This window comes from Macrobrachium nipponense, chromosome 5 (assembly GCF_015104395.2).
Source record: "Macrobrachium nipponense isolate FS-2020 chromosome 5, ASM1510439v2, whole genome shotgun sequence".
In the NCBI taxonomy this organism is placed as follows: Eukaryota; Metazoa; Arthropoda; class Malacostraca; order Decapoda; family Palaemonidae; genus Macrobrachium; species Macrobrachium nipponense.
This window is the reverse complement of record NC_061107.1, coordinates 85091121-85104741: the sequence shown is the minus strand read 5'-3', so window position 1 is coordinate 85104741 and position 13621 is coordinate 85091121. Positions and strand designations below refer to the sequence as shown.

The 13621-nt window shown below is 40.7% G+C and overlaps 1 long non-coding RNA gene across 1 annotated transcript in view; it reads left to right on the top strand.

Annotated features, from left to right (window-relative positions):
* The window catches only part of LOC135215476 (uncharacterized), a 43298-nt gene extending 29677 nt beyond the window's left edge, over positions 1-13621 (top strand). Inside the window, exons 2-3 of the long non-coding RNA XR_010314696.1 lie at positions 12389-12623; positions 12791-13621. This is a non-coding gene — a long non-coding RNA (uncharacterized LOC135215476). The remainder of the gene's footprint in view (positions 1-12388; positions 12624-12790) is intronic.

Sequence of the window (13621 nt, the reverse complement as noted above, 5' to 3'; positions counted from 1 at the left end):
ACCTATATATGTATCATACACCTTCCAATCACATAATTTCTTTTTTACTTATTTCAGGATGGAGCTGTGGAGGAGCATTCGCCCATGAAACGGTCGGTGTTTAATCTGCTAAGACGTCTTAGTTCGGTTTCCCTCTTAAACGTTTTCGGCATATTCAGGTTAAAAATAAGGATACACGTGGAAGTTTATATTGGAATGCGTGCTGGAGACGGTCTGACAGCGGGATTAGTGTATTGAATTTTGCTAAACTCTTTATGGTGGTCAATAAATCCTTATGAATAATTATATAGGTGTTTTTTTTAACTATGCCCAAATGCAATTTGAACGGAAAAAAAAAAAATTTGAAAAACAGGAAAAACCTCAACAAACGGATGAAAAAGAGTGCGGTGTTTTCTATGGAATCAGGAACTATTATTTAAATTAAATTAAACTATTAACACATCGGTTTTTACAAAATACCTTCACCGGGTTGCTCGGTTTCCTTCAGTAGTGGGTGGTGGCGAAGTTGATTCGGGGTGGGGTTGCACTGGTTGTGGGCTGCCAGTGGTTAAAAAAAAAAAAAAAAAGTTGTTGCATCTCCTGCTACTTCTTCTTCTTCTTCTCCTGCTTCATGGTCATGAACCCGTTTTCACCATTCCTAATAAATGAGTTTGTTTGGGGCTCCCAAACACCATAATAGTAATGGTGTCTGAACTTGAGGGTGGCTACTTCGTCGGCTGACAGTTCACATACTAGGGAGTTATGTTTCCCATATCTGAAAGGGAGGAAGAATGACTGTTTTATATATTCCGCTTCTTTCAACGGGTACATTATTTTATAAGAATATCTATTCCATATACAGATGAATCTTATTGCTGTTTTTAATATTTACTATACTCTATGTTCAAGTAAATGGAAAGTGTTTTATATGCTACTTACTGAATAGTGACGGAGGGAAATGACGTTTCGGTCAAGAAGAAAATACTTGTAGGGACGGAGGGTTGGTGTGTTGCACTTACTCTATACACTTTGGGTAAGGAATAACATCAATTTTCCCTTGTCGGTTGTATTTATGGTGTACAGTTGGGAAGTAATAATCAGGTGTGACATATGATGTTTCGATGAAGTATTGTATTCCAAGATGAAGTTCACGCCTTTTGTAGCGATAGAATTTATCCCCATTGGAGGAAAGATGTGTGGAAGTTTTTATATATGAGTCATATGTGTGTGTGTGTGTGTGTGTGGTGTGTGTGTGTGTGTGGACGGCCTTTGTTGTGAGGAAATGATAAGGCTTGTTTATTCGTGTCTGCGAGAAACATTGTCTGGAGTGATACTGATTTTGATAAAATGAGTCATGTGTGGATGACCTTTCCCCTGAGGGTGAGGGGAATGATAGGACTTGTTTATTCATGTTAGTCTGAATCATTGCTGGGAGAGGCTTGATGCTTCGTCACAAACAGGTTTGTAATCAGTGATTGTGATAAAGGGGTCTTGGGTTAGCGGGGCTTTCGTAGTTCATTATCTCTTGAAGGATTGTCACATCAAGACGTGAACTCTCGCCATGGCTTCATCAGCCTCCTCTTGTAAGTTAGTTTTCGGGAACTTGTCCGAAAATAAGTTCAGGAAGAGGAATATGTGTCTAGTAGTGGCCACTAACTGTGTGACAGCAGGAATTACGGTGTTGTGGCGGACGTCATTCGAGCTTATCCCATATGCCGAATTGGCAGGTTTTCGATATTCTCGCACGGTGCATCATATGCCTGTCTTCGTGATAGGGGTATTGAAGGGTCCGCCATTGTGAAAAGACCTGAAAATATCACATCTTGGGAATGCGACGAAGAAGGTTGATCTACCCACCATAGTACCTATTAACACAATACGGTATTGGTGCCCCCATTGAAGATAATGAATACGCGCAAAAAGAGCGTGGCTTATTCCAAAGATGAAGATCACGCCGATCGTTTGGGCAGAGATACCAAACAGATGAGGTTTCAATCACTTTTTTTCTTCGGTCAAGAAATTGAAGGAAGAATTATTTAAATCATCGTATGACTATGCCAAATATGTTATCTTCCCGCTGGCATCGGTCAGAGCGGACTGGTTAATACGACTTGGTTGAATCAATATTTACCTGTTAGCTACATTCAGATGATGAAATGAGCAAAATTGGTAAAATATGCTGCGTGGCTATAATGAAAAAGAATTTATCCCTGTTGGAGGAGAGGTGTGTGGAAGATTTATATATGAAAAAACTTGTTAGCTAAATTTAAAAGCTTTGAGGTGTTAGATGAAACGTCGTCGTCTTCGATACACGGTCGGGAAAGTGGCTGGAGAAGATGTTTGTGGTATATACTAAGGGGTGTGATGTCAAGGAACAGGTTAGAAAAATATATAGTAAGCCGTAGTTTGTTCGTTGAAGTATTGTTTTTGAAAAAGCGAATGCGCATATTATCGCGTTCGTGTTTGTACAGTTTTCTAAGTATGTATTTGTATGGAATATTAATCATTCCCCTGTATTTAGGATTGGTTATAAATATAAAATAACAATTCCGTCTGTAATTTGATTTTTCAACCTCTTTCAAACTCTGTATAATAAATAAACAAAATTGAAATGTGTACCTTTGTCCTTGTGTTCGCCACCTAGATTATGACTCAAATTCTATGAAAAATAAAAATAAAATTTCACGTTGGCGTGAAGTCAGCCTGGGCAAATATGGCGATAAGGTCTCGTTTTTCATATAGTGTGGTGTGTGCGTGATTCATCATCAGATAACATTGACTCTGATATGGTATTGGGGGAGATATCACATGTGGATGAAGTCAGTCGCCAAATATCCTTTTATCATGATACTCTGAATATCTAAGCAGCTGTGTGTATATATATAAAACAAAATGTAACGGCTGAGAGAGAGAGAGGGAGAGGGCGAGGAGGGAGGGAGGAGGGAGGGAGGGAGGGAGAGAGAGTATATTCGCAATATGACATATATAGAGATTTTATAGGAGGAGGATGAGGTAAACGTCCCGGTTACTTTGAAAACAATTAAAGGGGACATGAGTCGCAAAAAACAGTGAACTGAGTCTATTTGGGGTCAGGGTGGGGTCAAGTTTTATTCCCGTAGAGTTACGTGACATCACAGGGGTAGAAAAGTGGAGTCAATTTGGGGTGGGGGTTGAAATGTTGGTTTTTATTCCCTGAGAGTTATGTGACGTCACAGGGGGTAGGAAAGGTGGAGTCAATTTGGGGTCAGGGGTTGAAAGAATGGTTTTATTCCCAGAGAGTTATGTGACGTCAGGGTAGCAGGGGTAGAATAGGAGTCAATTTGGGGTGAGGGGTTGAAATGTTGGTTTTTATTACCGGAGAGTTACGTGACGTCACAGGGGGTAGGAAAGGTGGAGTCAATTGGGGTCGGGGGGTTGAAAGAATGGTTTTATTCCCAGAGAGTTACGTGACGTCACAGTGGTAGAATAGTGGAGTCAATGTGGGTGAGGGGTTGAAATGTTGGTTTTTATTACCGGAGAGTTACGTGACGTCACAGGGGGTAGGAAAGGTGGGAGTCAATTTGGGGTCAGGGGTTGAAAGAATGGTTTTATTCCCAGAGAGTTACGTGACGTCACAGGGGGTAGGAAAGGTGGAGTCAATTTGGGGTCAGGGGTTGAAAGAATGGTTTTATTCCCAGAGAGTTACGTGACGTCACAGGGTAGAATAGTGGAGTCAATTTGGGGTGAGGGCTTGAAATGTTGGTTTTTATTCCCTTATAGTTATGTGACGTCACAGGGGTAGAAAAGTGGAGTCGATTTGGGGTTAGGGGAGGCCACGCCCCCCTAAAATATGAGCTCATGTTACGTTACATGAGCTTGTAAGACAAATGGAGTCAATTTGGGGTCAGGGGTGGCCACGCCCCCCAGAATAGTGGAGGGTTGAAAGGATGGTTTTATTCCCTTATAGTTATGTGACGTCACAGGGGTAGAAAAGTGGAGTCAATTTGGGGTTAGGGGAGGCCACGCCCCCCTAATATGAGCTCATGTACGTACATGAGCTTGTAAGACAAATGGAGTCAATTATGAGCTCATGTACGTACATGAACTTATCATACATATGGAGTCAATTATGAGCTCATGTACGTACATGAGCTTATAATACAAATGGAGTCAATTTGGGGTCAGGGGTGGCCACGCCCCCAGAATAGTGGAGGGTTGAAAAAGATGGTTTTATTCCCATTATAGTTATGTGACGTCACAGGGGTAGAAAAGTGGAGTCGATTTGGGGTTTAGGGGGAGGCCACACCCCCCCTAATATGAGCTCATGTACGTACATGAGCTGTAAGACAAATGGAGTCAATTATGAGCTCATGTACGTACATAGAACTTATCATACATAATGGAGTTAATTATGAGCTCATGTACGTACATGAGCTTATAATACAAATGGAGTCAATTTGGGGTCAGGGGTGGCCACGCCCCCCAGAATAGTGGAGTCTATATGGGGTCAGGGTGGCCACACCCCCCAGACAAGTGGAGTCTATATGGGGTCAGGGTCCGGGTGGCCACACCCCTTTTGGGGGTTTTGGGGGTTGTCCCGCCCCTTTTTAGGCCTCACGTACGTACATGAGCCAATCAGGAGGGGGGAGGGGGGGTAGCCCACGCCCCTTGGGGGGTGGGGGGCGGGGGGCGGGGCTAGAAAAGTGGAGTCTATATGGGGTCTTTTCCTCTACATAATTTAAGTATTTAATTTATTTAATTAATAAAATTAATTAATTAATGTATTTATTTTTTATTTTATTTCATTTTATTTTTTATATAATTTTTTTTTATTCATTTATTTATTTGTTTGTTTGTTTATTTTGATTTAATTTCATTTATTTTGATTTATTTATTTTTTTGGTATTAAAATTTAATTTATTTCATTTAAATTGGATTGAAATTTAAATTATTTAATTTAATTAATTTTTTTATTTGAGTTATTTATTGTTTTATTTTCATTATTTTATTTATTCTATTTTTCTTTTTTATTTTATTCTTTATTGCTTTATTTTTTATTGATTTATTTGTTATTTATTTAATTTGTTTATTTTATTATTTATGCTATTTTTTAGTTATTTATTTATTTTATTTATTTTTTTTTAATTTATTATTTTATTTATTTTATTCTTTGATTTTGTTATTTAATTATTTATCTATTTATGTAATTTAATTATTTTATTTAATTATTTATTTAATTTAATTATTTATTCTATTTTTTATTATGTTAACGTAACTTAAATTGGTCACTCGCAACTTGTAGATTTCAGATTTTATATTTCTTAGTTTATTTAGTATTAGTGTTTTGTGGAATCTGAACAAACAAACATTGTGTGTAATGGCGACTGTTTTTGTGAGAGAGTGAAACAAGCTGCAGCAGAGAAAGAAAATTGGTAAACCAAGAAGGTAAAGTGTTATATTTTTATTAGTTGCAACTAATATCTAATGGTTTTGATGGTTTGGTAAAAACTAATAACTATTGGTTACGATGGTTTAGAGAACTAATAACTAATAGTTACAATTGTTTGAGTGAAAAGATTTACATTTTTACACATTGCAAATTTTTGTGTTTGTTTCATTTGAAGTGCATTTATCCATTTTCTTATTGAAGTGTTTATTTTTGGTGCATTTATCCATTTTCTTATTGAAGTGTGTCTTTTTATTCTATATTCTGTGTGATTAATACTTTTTGCAATTTTGGTATTTTCCACATTTTTCTGTTTTCATTTACATTCACAATTTAATTACCTTAGTTATTTTCATTACTTAATCGTTGCACATTTAATTAAATTTAACACTTGTGAATTAATTTGCATTTACTTATCTTTTCAAGTTTTATTGCTGTTTAGCACCTGTGAAATAATTTCCAAATTTCAATTATTGCCAAACACTTTTGAATTTTGATTGAATTAATTTTCTTGAATTTTGTGATAAATTAATTTTGATTTAATTTTACTTAATTTAATTCAAGAATTAAACTTTACTTTGTTTTCAAGTAACAGTAATTTTCCCTGATATTGTGAATTTCCCTTATAAATTTTGAGAATATTAAATTTTAGTATTTAAAATTTTTCTAAGTGTTTATTTTCATACCAGCATATACAGTTCCTGCGCAACAGCGCCCTTAATTTCACAATTGAATTTAGCAGCGAAGTTCGGCTCCCCTTCCTCGACGTCCTAATTACGAAGACTACCCCGAAGATGACCACCACCGTCTACACCAAATCTACTAACTTGGGACTTTGCTTAAATGGAGAGAGTGAGTGTCCTGCGAGGTTCAAGACCACCACCGTCAGAGCCTTCGTGAAGAGGGCCTTAACGCACTGTTCAGCGTGGCAGGACACCCACGCAGAACTGGACCGAGCCTCACAAATGATGATCAACAACGGTTACACCAACAAGCTGATCAACAGGGAGATCAGAACAGCCTTAAACAAATGGTACTACATGGAGGACGGAGAGAATAGAGAGAATCCCCCCTCCGAGGATATACGTATTTTCTACAAGTCCTTCATGCACCACGGATACAAAGAAGAGGAGATATGCCATTAAGAAGATTGTAGAAGAGAACGTCACCCCCACCCCGTGGAGGAAGGGAAGAGGCTCTCTCTTATATTCTATTATAAGAACAGACGAACAAGGGACCTGATTATGAGGAATAACCCTACCCCGCCCGCAGGAGATCCCCTGAAGCAGAATAACGTCGTCTACCGGTACACATGCCCTATCCAAGGATGTCCTGGAGTTTATATCGGTATGACAACGTACGACTGTCTAGAGGATCTCCTGTCACGCCCAGAACGGTGCCATAAAACACCACGCCCTCACCGCACAACAGCACAGTCGTGCGTGAGGATATTGTAAAAAACACAAAAGATAATTCGAAGAGCCCCCGATCAGCGACCGCCTAACGCCTCCTTGAGGCTTTATTCATCCTTGAACAAAAACCCTTCCTTAATACGACACAGGAACCCTTCCTGCTGCCCACCGCCCACCTGTGTAAGGAAGACCCAGCCCCCCCCCTCCTCCAGACGAGAACACCAGCGCCCAGGACGGGACCAATATCGAAGAGGTTGGTAGAAATACCAATACCAGGAGTGACGTCACCACGGTCGCAGCCAATGAAAACTCGGCTCCAGGTGACGCAACACACCTGAGAAGATCAACGCGCCTCGAGAATTTCCGACGCCTGGCCGCCAGCCAATGAAAAGTCGTGCACCCTCCGGGTCCTGCAGGAGCATCCGTGAGCGCCCGCACGACCATGATATATAGCGAAGGACTCACCGCTGCTATTGAGCAAGAGCCCGTGCTGGCACAAGGCCAGCTTAATCTTAAACAACAACAACGCTGCTATGTTTCAGTTCCGTAATAGTCGCGCACAGGCGTGCTACGTAATCCTTGCCTCATTCAAGCTATTTTTAGAGACCTAACGGTATTTTACTGATGGCAGAGAAGCGACCGTCGTCTCCTGGCCCCCAGCTGGCGGACCTACCCTCTCCCGACGAGCAGGGCTTCCAGATGGTTCAGAAAAAGCGAAAGAAAGCTTTGCAGACCATTTTTGATATCTCTCGCCTCCCGAACCCAGCACCGATTTCGACCGAATTCCAAACATTACCCAAGTTTAAGGCAGTAGCACCGCAAGGCCAGACGTCATATGCAGCTGTTTTAGCCCTGGAAAAGAAGCACCCTGAAGCCAAACTTCATGCAAGACCTAATTTGAGAGGGGAATTTATTATTTCCCCGAAGGACAAACGATCAGCTGACCTCCTTATCAACGATCCCTCCTGCCTTCTGCTGGATCCTGCTGAAAAAATCATGAAGGGGATGATTTGCAAAGTCCCCAAGTACATCACCATTGACAGAATTCTGCAAGTACCGAACGTTCTGAGTGCAACAAGATGCACTGTGAAGAAAGACATGGAGACGACTGAGGAAACCCTGAAGGTGGAAGCCACCTTCAAAGGAAAAATCCCACCCTGTATAGATCTTGGAATCCTCGGTACCTATCAAACGGAAGCCTTTGTTCCCGAGCCTCTGAGGTGCTTCAAGTGTCAGAGGTACGGCCATCACAAGAGAGAGTGTACTTCCCACCACGTCTGCGGGATATGTAGCCAGCGACACGAGACTGAAGTATGCCTTCAAAAATTCAAATCAAAGGGCCACACAGTTGCCCGATGCCCCAACTGCCACCAGTCGCACCACGCATGGTTTAAGGGATGCCCTGTAAGACTAGAAAAGATCTGGAGGATAAAGGGCATTTCCCCACCGCCAGCAAGACCTCGACAGCGACAACCATCGCCCCCAAGACGACCACCATGCCAACCACGTATCGATCCAAGAACGAATCGACCACCTCCACCACAAACTCTTCAACCTTCCCCTGCAGAACACCCCAAACCTCGTCATCATATCCCAGACCCTTCATCCTTTCCTTCCCTCCAACCTCCAATTCCCAAACCCCGTCCAACCCCCCCGACCCCTAAGGTTATTCCCTCAACCTCTCAGTCATTTCCCCCAACCCCTCAGGTTATTCCCCCAGCCTTTGTACCACCGACAATGCCGACTCCTGCTCGTGTTGAAGCAGGAACTCAGACGGAAGAAGAAGCCACGATCGAAGAAATGGAAATCCAGACACCGGCTGTAGCTCCCATTTTGCACAAGGAAATGGGAACACAAACGGAGGAGTTCCCAGTCAAAAAAGACATGGATGTCCAGACCGGCAAAGCAAAACTCAAATCTGTCGCCTCTGGAAGTGAATTCCGCTTCGTAGGAGAACAGGGGATAAACAAGCTCCTGATGACCTATGACGAATTCAATGCCTTCATTCATAGAGCTCTATCTGACAAGCATTACACTTTCAACGACCGACTGTTTACAGAGATCTTCCAGGAAGCCCTCAACTTTGAGATCTCCCTCCCAGATGATTTCCTCCAATCTGAATTTCGATTCAGAACTCCTCAAAGACAACTACCCATTCAGCAATAGAACGATCATCAACTGTTCTCTGAGCTCGTCCACGTTCTGTTGGACCTAGAGATCGGTTCCAGATGACCTCCTTCGAGAAAAGTGCTGTTTATAGCATTAACTGCTTTTTCTTTTACTAAACAATCCTCCTTTCCTCTCCGTTTTTCGGCCGCCTCACGTCTAACGACCGAATATTTCAACTGTCACTCTAACTACCGCTTAAGCTGTTGTTTACTTTTGTTTTGCAGTCTCTTAAACTTATAATATTTCGTTTTTCTCTCGCCGAATCTCTATTACTAACGATCGGCGCTGTTTATTCTATTGTCGTTAAGTGAAATATGGTACTTGAATTCCATAGATTAATGTGCTTTTTTTTCCGTTTTTCTACGACTATAAATTTTTCGATTTCCTTACTGGCTATCTCTGACTCGCCAGGACTCGCTACTATCGATCTTTATCTCCTACTAATGGGTACCTTAGGGTTTAAAGGGGTTTGTAACCTTGCCTGTTCACCTTTCCTTTCCTTTTCAAATCATACCATTTCACGTGCATAACCCATAGAATCATAAATAAAGGCTCACCTCATATCCTTAAAAATCACCTTTCCACATCCAAAATTCAAATGACCTACGGGCTGCTCTATGAGCAAGAGCTCGTGCTGGCATAAAGCCAGCTTAATCTTAAACAACAACAACAACGCTCTATGAGCAAGAGCCCGTGCTGGCATAAAGCCAGCTTAATCCTAAACAACAACAACAAACACTAAGAAGGACTCACCACTAAGACCATGGCCTTCGTTCACCTTTCAACCGACTGGTGAACTCGGTCTGAGTCCGCTTTTCGACCGATTAGCGGATTCGGGACCTGGAGGGGTCCGGGTTCTTCGACGTCATTCTATCTCCTCACTGTATCTGAGTGGCCTACGAGCTCTCTGGGGTTGCGATGTGTCCACGTCGTATCAATGCACTTGTATCCACTTGGCATCGATCATGGGGAGCTCTGGGTTGCGACATCTTTAACAACAATCACCTGCAAACCATCGGCCTTTCACCTTTGATGTAAACACCAAGAGACCTGCAAGATTCATTGATCTGCAAACACCAAGAGACCTGCAAGATATTTATATGACCTACGGGCTGCTATAGAGCAAGAGCCCGTGCTGGCATAAGGCCAGCTTAATCTTAACCAACCACCAAACCAACCACTAAGATTCAGTCCTCCAGCAACCATCGCTGTGACCATGCCCTGGCAGATCTGGGCGAAACGTCAGAGAGAGAGAGAGAGAGAGAGAGAGAGAGAGAGAGAGAGAGAAACTTGTAGCAGTAATATATGTATATAGCAGCAATAAAGACAATTCAATATGACTACACTGGATTTGACAATCCCCTTTGGCACGTTGCTTGCCAGTTTCAGCAACATTGAGAAATCCTTAATAAGGAAAATAGAGAAGACTCTATACAAAATTAATGGAGCTGATGCAGCAATCCTTTTCAACAAGACATACCAGCATATAATTATATTTATGTTAGGTAGAAACAGAGTGGTAATTGATCTGTTTTCCTTCAATTAAATTGAGGTGACTTAGAACCAGGAAAGTACTTAGACTTTTGAAATCAGGGAAATACTTAGAATTTTAAAGTTGTTGGAGTGATGCCCCTTAATTAATTTAATTACAAGATTATCTCACACCTGTTTTGATGAACTTAGTCTGATTTTCTGCAATACTGGTAAGCTGTTAAGGGATCAATGTTGCCTTTAGAGTATTCAGTCGTTTGGTACCTGTGATGAGGGTTCAGGTGTCTGGCTGTTGTGAGGTAACAATTAATGAATGGCACTTCGTCACAATATATACATTAGACGCTGTTTTCTGTCAATTCTCAGCATATGTTAGATTTCCTTCTAAAAAGCAACCAGCGTTTCAGCAAATACGTTATAAAGACTTTCAGTAGTCATGTTTTTCAGGTGTATCAAAGATCGATAATCCTTTTCTTCAGTTTGAAGGTCGTTTTCATTAATCTTAGTGGTTGAGGGTCACCATCATAATTTAGCACTAACGTTTGCAATAATCAATTTGTAAGGACAGCATTTCCACCGAAATGTCCGTCCTCCCAACGTATATACCTCTTTTTGTAGAGTAGTTTGCATCATGGATTTACACTCCTGTACGCTTAATTATATGTAGATTTGTAGGTGCGAGAAAGCACCATCACAATCGGGGTCCGCTCCTTTTTTTTCATGTACGCGTGACGGACACTACAATTACGTCCGCACAGCCTCCTTATATGTCCGTTTCTGACCAATAAAACGTCTCGCGTGATCATTTTAGTTAAGACAAGACTTTAGCGGTTTACTTTATCGGCTGTCTACTAAGGCTGTCGTGATTTCTCGAGATGGCAGAGAAGCGACCGACCTCTCTTGGCCCCCAGCTGGTGGACCTGCCCTCCCTCGACGAGCAAGACTTCCAGATGGTTCACAAGAAGCGGAAGAAAGCCATGAAAACCATCTTTGTCGTCTCTGGCCCCTCGATTTCAGCACCGAATTCGACCTCTACAAATGATATCCAGACGCTACCTAAGTTTAAGGCAGTCGCAACGCAAGGCCAGACGTCATATGCAGCTGTTTTGGCCTTAGAAAGTAAGCATCCTGAAGCCAAATTTCAATCCAGGCCTAATCTGAAAGGGGAATTCATGATTCCCCCGAAAGACCAACTGTTCTGCTGAGCTGATCAACGATCCCTCCTGCCTTCTGATGGATCCTGCCGAAAAGATTATGAAGGGGATGAAAGTATACATCACCATTGACCGTATCCTGTTTTACGTTTTAGGAAAAAGTAGTCGTACTATGAAATTAAAGGAAGAATGGCAATGAAAAATAATAGTACTATTTACATATTAGTTTCGTAGTTTATCAAGCTGTAAACGGAGTGGAAGTGTATTCTTGCATTAATTAACAATTTGTACCAAGGTTTCTACGCGTTCTTTAATGTGAAATTTTGTTTGATAATGAAAGCCAGCTTAATATTCTTTATGCGTTACAATCATTTGTGTGTTCAATAACCAACGTATTATCTTAGGTCTACATATTTTACTTCGGAAATATTCAAATGTAAGTAATCCAATTTGATTATTTTCAGACTAATGTGCTATGGGTTTCTCTCCAATTGTTAATATTAGCGTCTCTTAAAATTTTCGTGTTCTCAAATTCAAATAGGTCTATACGTGACTTATAACAAGTCGGCAGGTATATTCTCATGTAGTAGACAATTCTTAAATAAAATTATAAATATAGCTTCTCTTGAAATTTCAGCGTTCTCAAATTCAAATAGGCCTATACGTGACTTATAACAAGTCGGCAGGTATCCTCTCATTTAGCAGATAATTACTTTAAATAAAGTTAATGATTAAATGGTGATTTATACCTTTTGCAGAATCAAGATTTGTTGGCCTGCAAGCAACAAGAATTTCTTCTTCGGTGGACGCTAGGAAACGTGAAACAACAATCAGCTAAGGACTAGCTTTGAAAAACAAAATACGTTACATGCTAAGGACTAGTTTTGAAAAACAAAATAAGTTACATGATAGTAAACGATGACGATGGCTGCTGTTAAATGGTGTTTGAAAATTCAGCTAAGGACTTGACTTAGAGGCAAGGGAGTTGTTCTGGTAATGACACATGTACGATTGTTTTGACATTTATTTTTTTAAACCAAGAAACTAAAGTTTCCCAGTATTTATACAGCCTAAGTTCGTATGTTATTGCTTACGTGTTATTACTCATCCGTTCATTAATACCCTTAAGAACTGATCGGTAAGTATAAATCCATTTGCAGGTCAAATAGATATCGTCATAAGGGCGGTAGAGGAAGAGATGTTGGACCAGTGAAGGAAAGAGGATTGACCATTTCATGCTGTGGGAATTTGCATTCTCCAAAAAATCGCAATAATAAAGTAACTGGCAACAATCCCAACCAGGAACAGTGAAGGGAATAGGATCGACAATTTCCCGCTGTGTGGGAATTCTCATGGAAGAGAAGAGGACCCCGACCATTTCCTGCTGTGGGAATTCATCAAAGAGGAAGAAGAGTACGAGAGGCAAGGCATCAAAGAGGAAGAAGAGTACCCCGACCATTGCCTGCTGTGTGGGAATTCACTATCTCCAAAAAATGGAAATTATAGAATCAACTGGAAACTATTACAACCAAGGCTCGCTGTAGTCATGATTGAATAAACAACCAAGGCTCGCTGTAGTCATGTTTGAATAAATAAAAACAAGTCTTGTAAAAATTAGGAATTTTATTAATTAAAAACAATTATCCTAACTACTAAACCAATTACTTTGAAGACTAAAGTAAGTTTCAAAGTTTTCCACAAAATGCTTTCTTTGAATACATAACTAATTTTTCATTCTCTTTAATACAAAACTGAGGTTTCGTGAATTTTCTTAAAGGGCCTAGAGTAACCAGTTAAGCTACCGGTACTTTTCTTTCAAGTACTTTATTCCTTTTTGATGTCCTACCTCTGGTCCTCTCTTCCTCCTCTTTCGTGTCTTGCCTCTGGTCCTCTCTTTCTATCTCCTCTTTCATGTCTTGCCTCCGGTGCTCTCCTCTTCCTCTTTGATGTCTTGCCTCTGCTACCCTCTTCTTCCTCTTTGATGTCTTGAC